The sequence below is a fragment of the Gossypium hirsutum genome, chromosome A05 (genome assembly GCF_007990345.1).
Source record: "Gossypium hirsutum isolate 1008001.06 chromosome A05, Gossypium_hirsutum_v2.1, whole genome shotgun sequence".
Lineage (NCBI taxonomy): Eukaryota > Viridiplantae > Streptophyta > Magnoliopsida > Malvales > Malvaceae > Gossypium > Gossypium hirsutum.
Window position 1 is genome coordinate 14,959,772 of NC_053428.1, and position 11,717 is coordinate 14,971,488.

The following is an 11,717-nucleotide window of genomic DNA, read 5'->3' on the forward strand; positions in this document are numbered from 1 at the left end:
AGGTGAAACACTGATAAGCTGGGTCCCAGAACCGAACCATGGCTTGAATCAACTGTTCGTCTACACGGATGGTGATCAGGTGAGCTATATCTCCATACCTCTCAGTGAAAATGTCTCTAGTGTCTGAATCCCACTGATTCCAAATTCGAACCAAATCCTCAAAGTTATTTTGGCGAACATTTACAGTTATATGTTCGGGCAAATTAGCGACACACTCTTCCACTAGACTATCCCCTTTTTCTCTCTGAATTTTTAGAGACCAGTCCCGAACCACGGCATTCTTCTCGGTTATTTGTGTAATTGACTCCTCCATCAGAAACCCGTTTTTTTGGCAACCAACTTTTAATCAACACCTTCCTAATATGATGCCTATGATGCATGATGAAAATAAAAGTAAAAACAAACAAACTTAGTTAGTAAACACAACAAATATAATTTGAAAAACAAATTAAACTACCCAATCCAATTATTTTGCATAAACAGTGTAAATGAAAGGCAAAAGGCATTTTCCCCGTGTACTTATTTTAATGACTATAAGCGGACAGAGGTTCAGCATGGCTCTAATTGGATAGCTCGTATGGTTCACTATATGCGGTTTTGGTTCTAGGTGGGTACTCGAATCGTCTGCACTGTCATCTACTAAGATTAGTACAGAGCCTCGGTCATGGCCCATCATAGGCTTACGATGATCAATTCGAGGGATTACATTTACTTATGCCTATGCGGAGGGACAAGTTAACTCACGAAAGCATAAGTCATATGTAACCCGAAAGTATTCACTAGCCTGTGCGGAGGAACGAGTTAACTCACGAAGGCGTAGCGTTTACTTTCTCTTAACAGGGACGAAGCCCGGGTATAGAGCTCATGTTATGCAAAAAAAAAAATGCAAGTGCACGGTGTGTGGGGAGAAACTTGTAAACCTTTACGTTTTATTTAGAAAAAATAAACCAAAAATAAAATCGCAAAAATTTAAAGCTGAAAAACAACCTGATAAAACAAATTAGAATATGTACAACACGATGCAAATGCATGATTTTTTAAAAACAAAAAATTTAAGGATCACGACTAAATGTTAATTTGAACAAGAAATTTTGAAAATTTTGACAACACGCGTTTAACATTAGACTCGACTCTCGAAAAAAAAAAAGTCCCCAGCGGAGTCGCCAGCTGTAGCGACCTAAAAATTTGGCAATAGGCGCTAGTTGAAATGATTATTGAAAAATTAAAGTTTCAAATTTTATTTACAAAAGAGGAGTCGCCACCGATCTTTTTTAGGTGTGATCGGACACCAAATAAAATCTTTTTTGGAAGAATTTTTTTAAACTTTTCTAAAAAAGAGACAATTTTAGGTCCACGTCAAAATCCAGAGAAAATTAGGGTCCGGGAGTCGGTTACGCGCGAGGAAGGTATTAGCACCCTCGCGACGCCCAAAATTGGTATCTCGTTAAACGCATGTTGTCTTAATTTTCAAAAATACGAGTTCCATTTAATATTAATCGTGATCCGATTGAAACACGAGAATTTTAAAACACAACAACTTTTTCTTTTTTGAAAACACGATTTTTTTTAAAAATACAAGAATTTCAGAAACCCGATTTTTTTAAAAAAAACACGAAAATTTTGAAACACGAGATTTTTTTGAAACACGAATTTTCTTTTTTAAACACGAAAATTTTTAAAACACAAAATTTGTTTTTGAAAACATAAAAATTTTGATAAAAATGAAACACGAGGATTTTTTTTAAAACACGAAAATTTATGAACACGGTCAATTTTTTTGAAAACATGAAAATTTTTGAAAGACGAGAATTTTTTTGTAAAACACAGAAATTTTTTTTGAAAACAAGAAAATTTTCAAAATACGGGAATTTTTGAAAACACTTTTTTTAAAACATGAAAATTTTTGAAACACTGGAATTTTGAAAACACGAAGATTTTTGAAACGTGAGAATTTTTGAAAACACGAAATTTTAAAAAAAACACGGAAATTTTTGAAACACGAGAATTTTTTTAAAAACCCGAAAATTTTTGAAACACGATTTTTTTAAGAAGTATTGTATTTAACACGAATCAATGATATTCATCCTACATGGCGATGAAATAATCGAATTAGTGCCAAATCGATTCAACTTAATATTTAATCGTGATTCTACTTAAACATGAGAATTTAAAAAAAAACAAAAATTTTAGAATATTCTCGATTTTTTTAAAGGGCGTATCGTATTTAACACAAACCGATGATATTCACCCAACATAGCGATGATATCAACGATTTAATGTTAAATCGATTCGTTGCCTTATTTAATTTTTTTAGAAATAAAATAAAATTAACTTATAAAAAATAAATACTAAAAATAAAATGCTTAAAAATATATCAACAATATTAAAAATATCATTCAAATACGCGAATTAAATTAAAAATAGTTAAAGAGAAATTACCAAAAAGCTCAAAAATACGAGATTGACCGATCAAAATACGAGCTTGACCGAGAGGGTTACACGACTCGAGCCTTCCTTTTTTCTTTTTTCTTTTCCTTTTTCCCTTTTTTTTCTCTTTTCTTTTTTCTTTTTTCTGTTTTCTTTTTTCCTTCTTTTTCCTTTGGCCTGCTTCTGATTGGGCCTGGGACTGCTGGGCCTCCTACTGCACTGGACTGCACTGCCGGACTGGGTCTGATAGCGGGCCTGCGCTATTGGGCCGCTACTGGTTTGGGCTCCTGCTTTGGGCTGGCCTGTTGTGGCCTTTTTTTTGCTTTGGGCCTGCTCTTTTTTATATTTGGGCTGTTTTGATTTTTTTGTATTGCTTTTTCTTTTTCTTTTTTTTTTGCCTAATTTCTTTTTTTTTTTGGGTTTTTGGGTTTGGGTTGCGGGTCGGGTCACCGGATCGGGTCGTGTCGCCGGATCGGGTCGGTTTGACCCGACTGTTAATTATTATTATTTATATATTTTTTATTTTTTTCCTTTTTCTTTTCTTTTTCTTTTTCTTTTTTCTTCTTCTCCTTCTTCTTCTTCTTCTTCTTCTTCTTCTTCTTCTTCACGAGCCCTAGCCGCCGCGCCGCGCCGTCGCTTGTGCCGTCGCCGTCGTCTTCGCCGTCGAGCCGCTGTCGGAGGCTCTCCTCTTCTTCTCCTTTCTCCTCTCTTTCTCTCCTTTTCCTCTTCTTTTTCTCTTTTTTGCAAGTTTTTTTTTATTTTTTTTTTCGTGGGTGTTCTAATTTTTGGAGTTTAAACTCCTTTTTATAGTTGGTTTTGCTTCTTTTTTGCAGGTAGCAAGTGGGGAAGGAGCAGCCACCCATGTTTATGGCCTGAAAATCTGGGAAGTGGGTGCCCCAAATCATATAACTTGTCTGAAGGACCAAATCGTAAATGCAGCAAAACTTCTGGGGCTAAATGTAATTTTTAGAAAATTTAGGATTAAAATGAAATTTAATGAAAGTTTAGGGGTCTAAGTGAAATTTAAAGAAAGTTTAAGGGTCAAAATGAAATTTAGGAAAAGTTTAGGTGTCAAAATGCAATTTTTATTTTTTTAAATTTTTATTTATTTTTTTTTTGAAATTTTGAAAATTAAACACAAACTCTAGTCGGACAAAAATTTAGTGCTTACAGGCTTTATAGCCGAAATTCAATATACTTATTGCAAATCGAACTTGTAAACGTCAAATAATTACTTATCATATTATATAATCTTAAGCGCGCAGCAAATCAAATATAATTACTTAAGGACTTACCTCGGAAGACGATAATCGGAACGAGACGACTAATCGACCATTTTGATTTTCCCCCCGATCCAAATCCGAATTCGACTTTGCCAATCTAATTAATATCAAAATTAACTCACTTATTCAACATTTCATTAAATTTTATCTAAAGACACATAATTTGGGCATTTTGCATTTTATCCCCTAACATTTCACATTTTTACAATTTAATCCCTATTTCAAAATAACACAAATTAGTCAAAATTTCATCAAACCCATGTTAGGCCGAATTTACCTTAGGTCTCTGGCAACCCATTTCTTTTATTTATTTCACGTTTTGACCCCTCAATTTACAAATTTCTAAATTTAGTCCTTAATACTCATTTTTATCAAAAATCACTTAATCAAACATGAAAATCAAACATCAAAGATTTATTACTCATCATCAAACAACAAGATACTCAAACATTCAATAATGGCATCATCCAAATACTTTAACAATTTTAAAATTAGAGGTACGGGCCAGCTAGATTACGAAGCAACGATCTCAAAAACGTAAAAATTATTAAAAACCGAGACGACATGGACTTACATGCATGAACAACCATGGCCGAACCTTCAAAGCTTTGAGAACATTATTTTCTTTCTCACATTCGGCTATTGATGAAGATGATAGCATGTAATTTGGCTTTTGTTTTATTTTATTTTATTATAATTACCAAATATCATATTTAACCTTAATATACATTAATAATTTCCATTATACCAAGCCATGGAATTCCACTATCAACAATTATGGAATAATTACCACTTAAGGACTCCCACTATTTAATTCCATAGCTATTTAATATCTTTAATTTATAGAACACAACTTTTACGCTTTGCGCGATTTAGTCCTTTTTGCTTAATTAACTATCAAAACAATAAAATTTTTCAACGAAACTTTAATATCATCTTATTGCCACTCCGTAAATATTTATAAAAATATTTACGACTCGGTTTATAGAAATGAGGTCTCGATACCTCATTTTCTAAACCCACTTGACCTTAGGGTCATACCACTTGAGCTTAATAAATCGCTTATAAAACAAAAATCACAATATCAAAAACCTTTTTTAAACTCACAATTAACTCATAAATATTAAATATAATATTTACAAATCTACTCATCGGATTTAGTGACCCCGAAACCACTGTTCTGATTAACCCTAAAAACGGGTTGTTACAATTATTTTCCATGTATTCATATACCAACAACAGCTGAATTCCCTCAACACAACATCCATACAACCTAACAACATTCGGGTGTTGTAATCCTGAAATCATGCCTAGTTCATTCAAAAATTCTCTATCTCCTTGTTTTGATTTTGAAGAAAGTTTTTTAATCACAATTATGGTGCCATCAAGCAATTCGCCCTATAGCAGATGTATGACATAGAACTTTAGTGATATATTTCATCACATAACGCATACTCCTAAACATCATAAATTCAGTAAAGAAAAAGCAAGTGATGCAGGTACCTTGTCGATGGCCCCAAAACCACCTTCTCCAATTTTATTTGCAGCGTCAAAGTTGTTTGTAGCAGCTTGCATTTGTCTGAAGGTAAAAAAGCCAGTCTGCAGATCTAACCCCCTCAAGACTTGGACAAGATTGAGGGAACCAATTGAATTACACATTCAATAAGCTTGAAAAACATGCATAAGAGAAATTATTTCAAAGAATAAAATTGTAGATTGAAGTTTGTTAGAGTACCTTGTTCTCTTGATGGCTTGGGTCAAAAATAGCCTTTCCGCCATAGAATGCCTAAGATTACCAAAATCAGGCACAGAACAGAAACAACAGCTGCCACTACAAACTTCAAATTCTTTTCCCATGAATTGAGAACTCGAGGCTTGTAATCTACCAACAAAAGGGAAGAAAAGGTACAAACAGTCATTCTCAAACTTCATCTCCTGAAGTAACACTGCATGTGCATATGGCAGTAAAAAATGTTATGACTTATCCGACAATTTAAGTACTTAAGATGGTATCGGATGCTTAAAGTTTCCTTTTGTGAAAATTTAAGCACATAAATTGTGTCTTATGCTATGTCAGTTCACAGTAAGGTTCTAATACCTTCAGCTGCCAAGAATCTATGCCATGCAGACAACACTTATGGGCAACTCCATTATTGCTTCACATCATGTACATTTTAATCCACTTTGAATTAAACAAATTTGACAATTAAGAGAATTTCCCAAATATAACAGAGAGATTGAGCAAGCACCTAAGAAGAATGAATGGCTTTTTTAATTATAGATCTCACCAGAGTCTACTGAAATAGCTGATATCAAGGGACCATATGTTCCTCTTCTTGGGGTTGCAGTTGTCCCCTTCCCAGCCCAGTGAAAGCGTATTGTCAAATTTTTGTTACTGACAGCTTTATCGACACCCTTTGCCTCATTTTGAATATTGAAATCTTTCAATTCTAGTTTTTCCTGAAAGGAACTTATTCAATCAAACCAGCTTCGGTAACATGCAAATTACACTTCATATATAACATTATTGAATACCTGGACATAAACATCAAATATCCTCCTTCCAAGACTTTGATAGGATCTATTGTCTCTGATAACTATCTCCGCAAAATGAAGCGTAACCGTATAATTTCCATTTGCTAAGCAACGGAAGTAATAAGTCAGAGAAAGAGGAGAGAGGCGTGCTCTTGTGTATAATTCGGAGTTCTTTATTCTGAGAATGGAAACGTTTTGTGCTATAAAGTCCCTTGAAGTAACATCGGTATCCCAGAAAAGCCCCGTGCTACTAGTTTCCCAAGTCTCTCTGAGCGGAAAATATTTTGCTGGACCTCCTAAGTCTTCATCACCCTCATAGTCGATGCCATTAATAGTTGTTGCTCCTCCAGCACAGTTTATATTTACTGAATACCAATCTATATAGAATGAATAGATACATTCAATGTTGACCAGGATAAAACCTTACGTTGAAACATGTTTTTAGAGTCTACAGATGTGCATTTAATGCAAAAAGATTACCTTTTGAGCAAGGAAAGTTCTTCAGGCAGTTATCTAGTCCTCTATATCAGAGTAGTAAGGCAAAGGAGCATTAGTCTTGTTAATGAGTGATCAAAAGGGAAAGAATAGAAATAACTAAAAAAGTGGTAACTTTTTTGCTCAATAAGATACAAACTTACAGGGTTTTGCCTCCTGAGAAGCTTTTGAACAAATTTCTGATGAAGCAGCAGACCAATCAGTTTAATATTTCAAAACATCTTACAAAAATTTGCAAAAGTAAAACGTGCACAGCATAGGAAGCCAAGAGGAAATTTTTCTTACAGATTTTCCGGACAAGAAGGCGAGTCAGAGCTCTCAGTAAAATTATTATAAGAAAGATCTATCTGGCTGCCAAAAAGTATAATATATTATTACTAACTAGACTTGAAACATTAAGGTACATTGACTTTGATTAAAAATAACAATGTTATAACTGGTATAAGTTACACAGGACATGTTTCCAGGAATGGTACTCTTGAGCAACTACAAAATGGATAATTTGGGTCATTTTGCATGTTTTGAAGAGAAACAGGTAGTTTGGAAGTATATCCTTAAGATTGTCAAAAGAAGAAAATCCTTAAGTGGCTGTAAATAACATAAGATCGAATCCAGTAAAAATCATATTACAAATATTCTTCGAAGCATCAGTTAACAAAATGCAGAAAATAACAGATAATCATGTATCAAATTGAAAAAAAAAAAAAAGAGAAAGAAAGATAGTTGACATACTAGCGGCCGTCTCTAATACTCAACCAATTTGGAATGTGCCCACTAAGCGAGTTGTGTGTCAGATACCTAATAAGTAAGCAACATTCACAATTAAGCGCTTCTATGGGAACCATATTGAAAGGTTACGATTAAAACTTAAATTTAAATAAGTTCAACCAAATTTAGGTCTTATACAAGGATAGTAATGCATGCAGATTCCTGATTCTGAAGTTGTGAAAGTACGAGCAAGCGAGTTTTATTTTGATGTTATCCATGATTTTCCAAAATGTACATTGTTCAGATAAAATAAACAAATGAAAATGGTTTCTATTACCATAAGAATTAAAAAGTCTAATAAAATAGGAACTTTTGATTAAATACTGTTTCTTTTTCAATAAATATCTTATTAAATGATAAAAAAAATCTACCTAGACCGAGTATTATTTCAAGAGTATAATGTACCTAGGTGTTCTCCAGATTGGTTATTCTGGGGTTTGGATGAATAAATGTTAAAAACTCAGCACTTACATGTATTGCATTTTTGTAAGGCTTTCAGTATCTGAAATGTTACCTTCCAAGTTGTTGAAGCTGAGATCTCTGGAAGAAATAGAAAAAAGAACAGCTAATTCTTAGGCGATCCAAATATAAATTCTGAAAATGATTGATTAATGGAAAATTTGAAATCTATAAAATATATGATGAGTGCATTTACGAAGAAAGAATTCATGGAAAGCAAGCAAGATATCAGATGTTGAAGTTCTCAAGATGCTGGTTATAGCAGATTCATGTACGCTATTCTAAATATTCAACTTGTAAAAAAAATGAATGAAAAATCATAGTATTCCATTAAACTAGTGAAGATGTTGCTACAAATATTATAGAATCAGTCAACATTAGCACCGTTTTACCTAATGTGATATGGCAATTGATACAATGAGTGCAAAATTATGAAACACCTCTAAGTAGATTGCTGCTCTAGTCTCTACATGGATTTGTACAAAAATCTTTGTAAATATGAAACATAAACAGACATTAGTCGCAGAAGAACTGAGCTCGTGCACATGAACATCGTACATTTATATCATGACGAACATTTTCCGCAAATCTACACAACTGCTCCTAGTACTGAATTAAATACTTAAAAATGAGATGAATAAGAACAGAAAAATTACAATATTTGCAGTCACGAAAGTTCCCATATGTAATCAGGGATTGGTCCAGATATGTTGCAGCTAGGTAATATCCTGCGTTATGAGCCCCCATCATGTCAGCACAATTATAAAAAATAGGGATTAATATGACCTCGAACAAATTTGCAAGTCTTGGAATGACTTACAATCTGTACATGTTTTTCATATTTTTTAAGTTCGGAAACTTTGAACCTCTCCAGATAAGTCACTGATCCTTCTGAAATATATAGCATCATAAAGAGTTGTTAAAATAGAAAAGGACCCCAATTCAATAATTTTAGCATCTACATTGTAATGAACCCAGATTACGTTAAATCATTAATAGAAATGAAGGGCTACAAAATCTAAAGGGATCAAGACAAACTCACAGTTCCACTAAGTTATGCAAGAGTGCTAAGCTTGAAGGAATTGGCCCTTCAAAACCACTAGCTTGAATCTCTCTGTCAGCCAAAGAATTCAAATCATCACCAGACAAACTTTCAATAAAGAGCTATAGAGAAGCTGTTGAGACAGAAAGGTGCTTACAATTTCTCAAGTTGCTTCCAACTTTGAAAAATGTCGGGCATCTTACCAGAGAAATTGTTACTGCTAATCCTACTGCAAATACCTTGCATAAAGCAGGGTATTAACAAATCTAGCCTTATTAACAGTAAACACTAGATAGTGTTGAAAAGTGAAAACACTTACAGTTCTTTTATATTGGACAGATTAGCCAGGAATGAGGGAAACTTTCCGATGAGATAGTTAGCACTAAGAGTACTGAATTCAGGAAAGAGGCAAAATCAGGCCAACCATAGAGAAGTAGACTGATAAGTCATGCACGAATATCTAAAAGCGAAAAGAAAGCCTAACAGGTTTTCCAGGTTGACCAATTTCCCAAACGCGGGAGGAATAGTTCCAGAAAACAGGTTGTTCTCCAGGCTTCTGAAAATATAATACTAAAAGAAACGTTATAATGCATTTAAGGAAAAAGGAAAGAAATAATGCTAAAGAAAACATAGGCAAGCAAGGCATACAGATATTTTAGAGAGATTATGTTTCCTAAATAGCTTGGAATCGGCCCCGATAAGCGGTTCATAGCAACATTCCTGAAATGTATCCATTGCTATCAGTTGAATGAAAATAAGCTTCTTCTAAACAGGATAAACATGAAATGCGCTAGTAGCTTACAGTGTCTCCAACTTCAGAGCAGCCCATTCACGTGGTATTGTGCCATTAAGATAGTTGAGATATAGTACCCTAAAAGCAACAGAAAAAGGAGTTATAAAGAAAGATAGAAGCTTATTTGCTGGTTAAAGAGTAAAATCATCAGTTGTATCCTTTTTTCTTACAATACTTTAATATGTGATAGCTTGACAAGTGAGCATGGTAGAACACCATCAAGATCCTGCCCCAAAAGATAGCTGTTCCAATGAATAAAAAGGTTTTAGAAGCATGTCAAATTCAAAATTCCAGATATATTTTCTCTCACACAATAGTTAGGAGAGAAATTTTTGTTGCAGAAAAGGTATTCAAAGACCCCTTTCAGTGATAGAAAATGAAAGTGTTGATATTATATAATGACTGAGATGATTAATTAGGATAAACTTGTATCCGAATTCGAAGCCATACTCATACAGCCATTCATCTTGAATGAGGCGCACCCTTACTCTATTTGCCTATGGTAATAATTTCATAGTGCTAAAATCAAAATGGACAATTCAAGCAAAGCAAATCACTGATACAGAAATCAAAGTTAACATACTGAAAATAAAAAAAAAGAGGACTGTCTATGGTTAAGGAAATTAAAATAAGCATCAATTTTATTATGATCAGTAAGGACTTACATGCCATCAATATGACATTCACCATTGGGGAAGGAGCAATTGCAGGTGACAGTACTGTTGTTAATGGCCTCAGGCACATTTGGCGGCGGCGGTGGAGTAAACCAACTTGACTTATTGTTGCAAGGGTTTTCATTGTAATTCCAATCCTTCTTCCCAAGTTCTGTTGCTATCTCATGATGAGCTCTTACTGCAAACCCAGAAGAAAAGAACAAATATTTGAGAAGCAATTGGAGGAAGTAGAATTGGGTTGGTACAAATTTACAAGCAAATCACAGGATAATTCTAAACACTCAAGTACATACTCAAATGAGCCAAACCTGCAATTTACTGTTTGGTTGAGATTAATTAAGAAACAATGAAAAGAAAAGTGGACTGGAACAGAGTAAAGTCTCAAAATATGAAGAGGAAATTTCCAATATCAGCTAGTAAAGAAATGCTGTTCATCTTTAACACAGCCTGAAGCAAGAAAGAAGTTGCAAAGCTTTGCTAACTTACCTTCATAATCTGGAGGATAGGGCGGCTCCACTTGGACTTCAACTTGGTTTGGCTCCATGCAAATGAGCATCAAGACTGTAAGAATCATGAACCCAAAGAGTATTTTCATGGTTGAAGGACGTGTAGCAAGTCTGCCCATGTTTCTCTTAGTGAAATGAAGCAATCTTCTTTCACCTAAACCAATTTTCTCTTCGGACGTGTAGCAAGTCTGCCGATGTTTCTCTTAGTGAAATGAAGCAATCTTCTTTCACCTAAACCAATTTTCTCTTCAAAAGTTAGCTTTTGATGCAGCTCTAAGTAACCAACTTTTGAAGTGTATGAGGAAAATAGTACCGTACTTAGACATTCATGATTTCAATGATGGAAATGCGGAAAAGATAAGTTGGAGAAAAGTCCTATGTCATGTGAAAAAAGGTGCACTGAAGTATATTACCACTTATTTCCATTTCATGGAAAAAAAAACAAACCCCGAAAGGTAAAGCGGAGGTTTATAGTGCTCTAGTAGTAATAAAGTAATAATAAAATTTTATAGAATAAAGTGAGGCCCCACTTTTTATTGTAAAGGAGAAGAACCAATTATGACATGCCTATAGTTTATGAATTGTCCACTAGTTAAGGATTTGGAAAAATAATAAATTGAAATAGAATTGAGATGTAAACTATAGTAAATTTAAGGGTTCAAAGACAGACCATTGATGGCCAAATTTTCTTTTAGTCTTTGTCTGTGTTACATCACATTTTTTATTATTTTTAGA

The 11,717-nt window shown here is 33.9% G+C and overlaps 1 pseudogene; it reads right to left on the reverse strand.

Moving 5' to 3' along the window:
- Window positions 1–5,213: 5,213 nt before the first annotated feature.
- LOC107960449 (probable LRR receptor-like serine/threonine-protein kinase At1g07650) lies at window positions 5,214–11,378 on the reverse strand (annotated as a pseudogene).
- Between the last annotated feature and the right edge of the window lie 339 nt (window positions 11,379–11,717).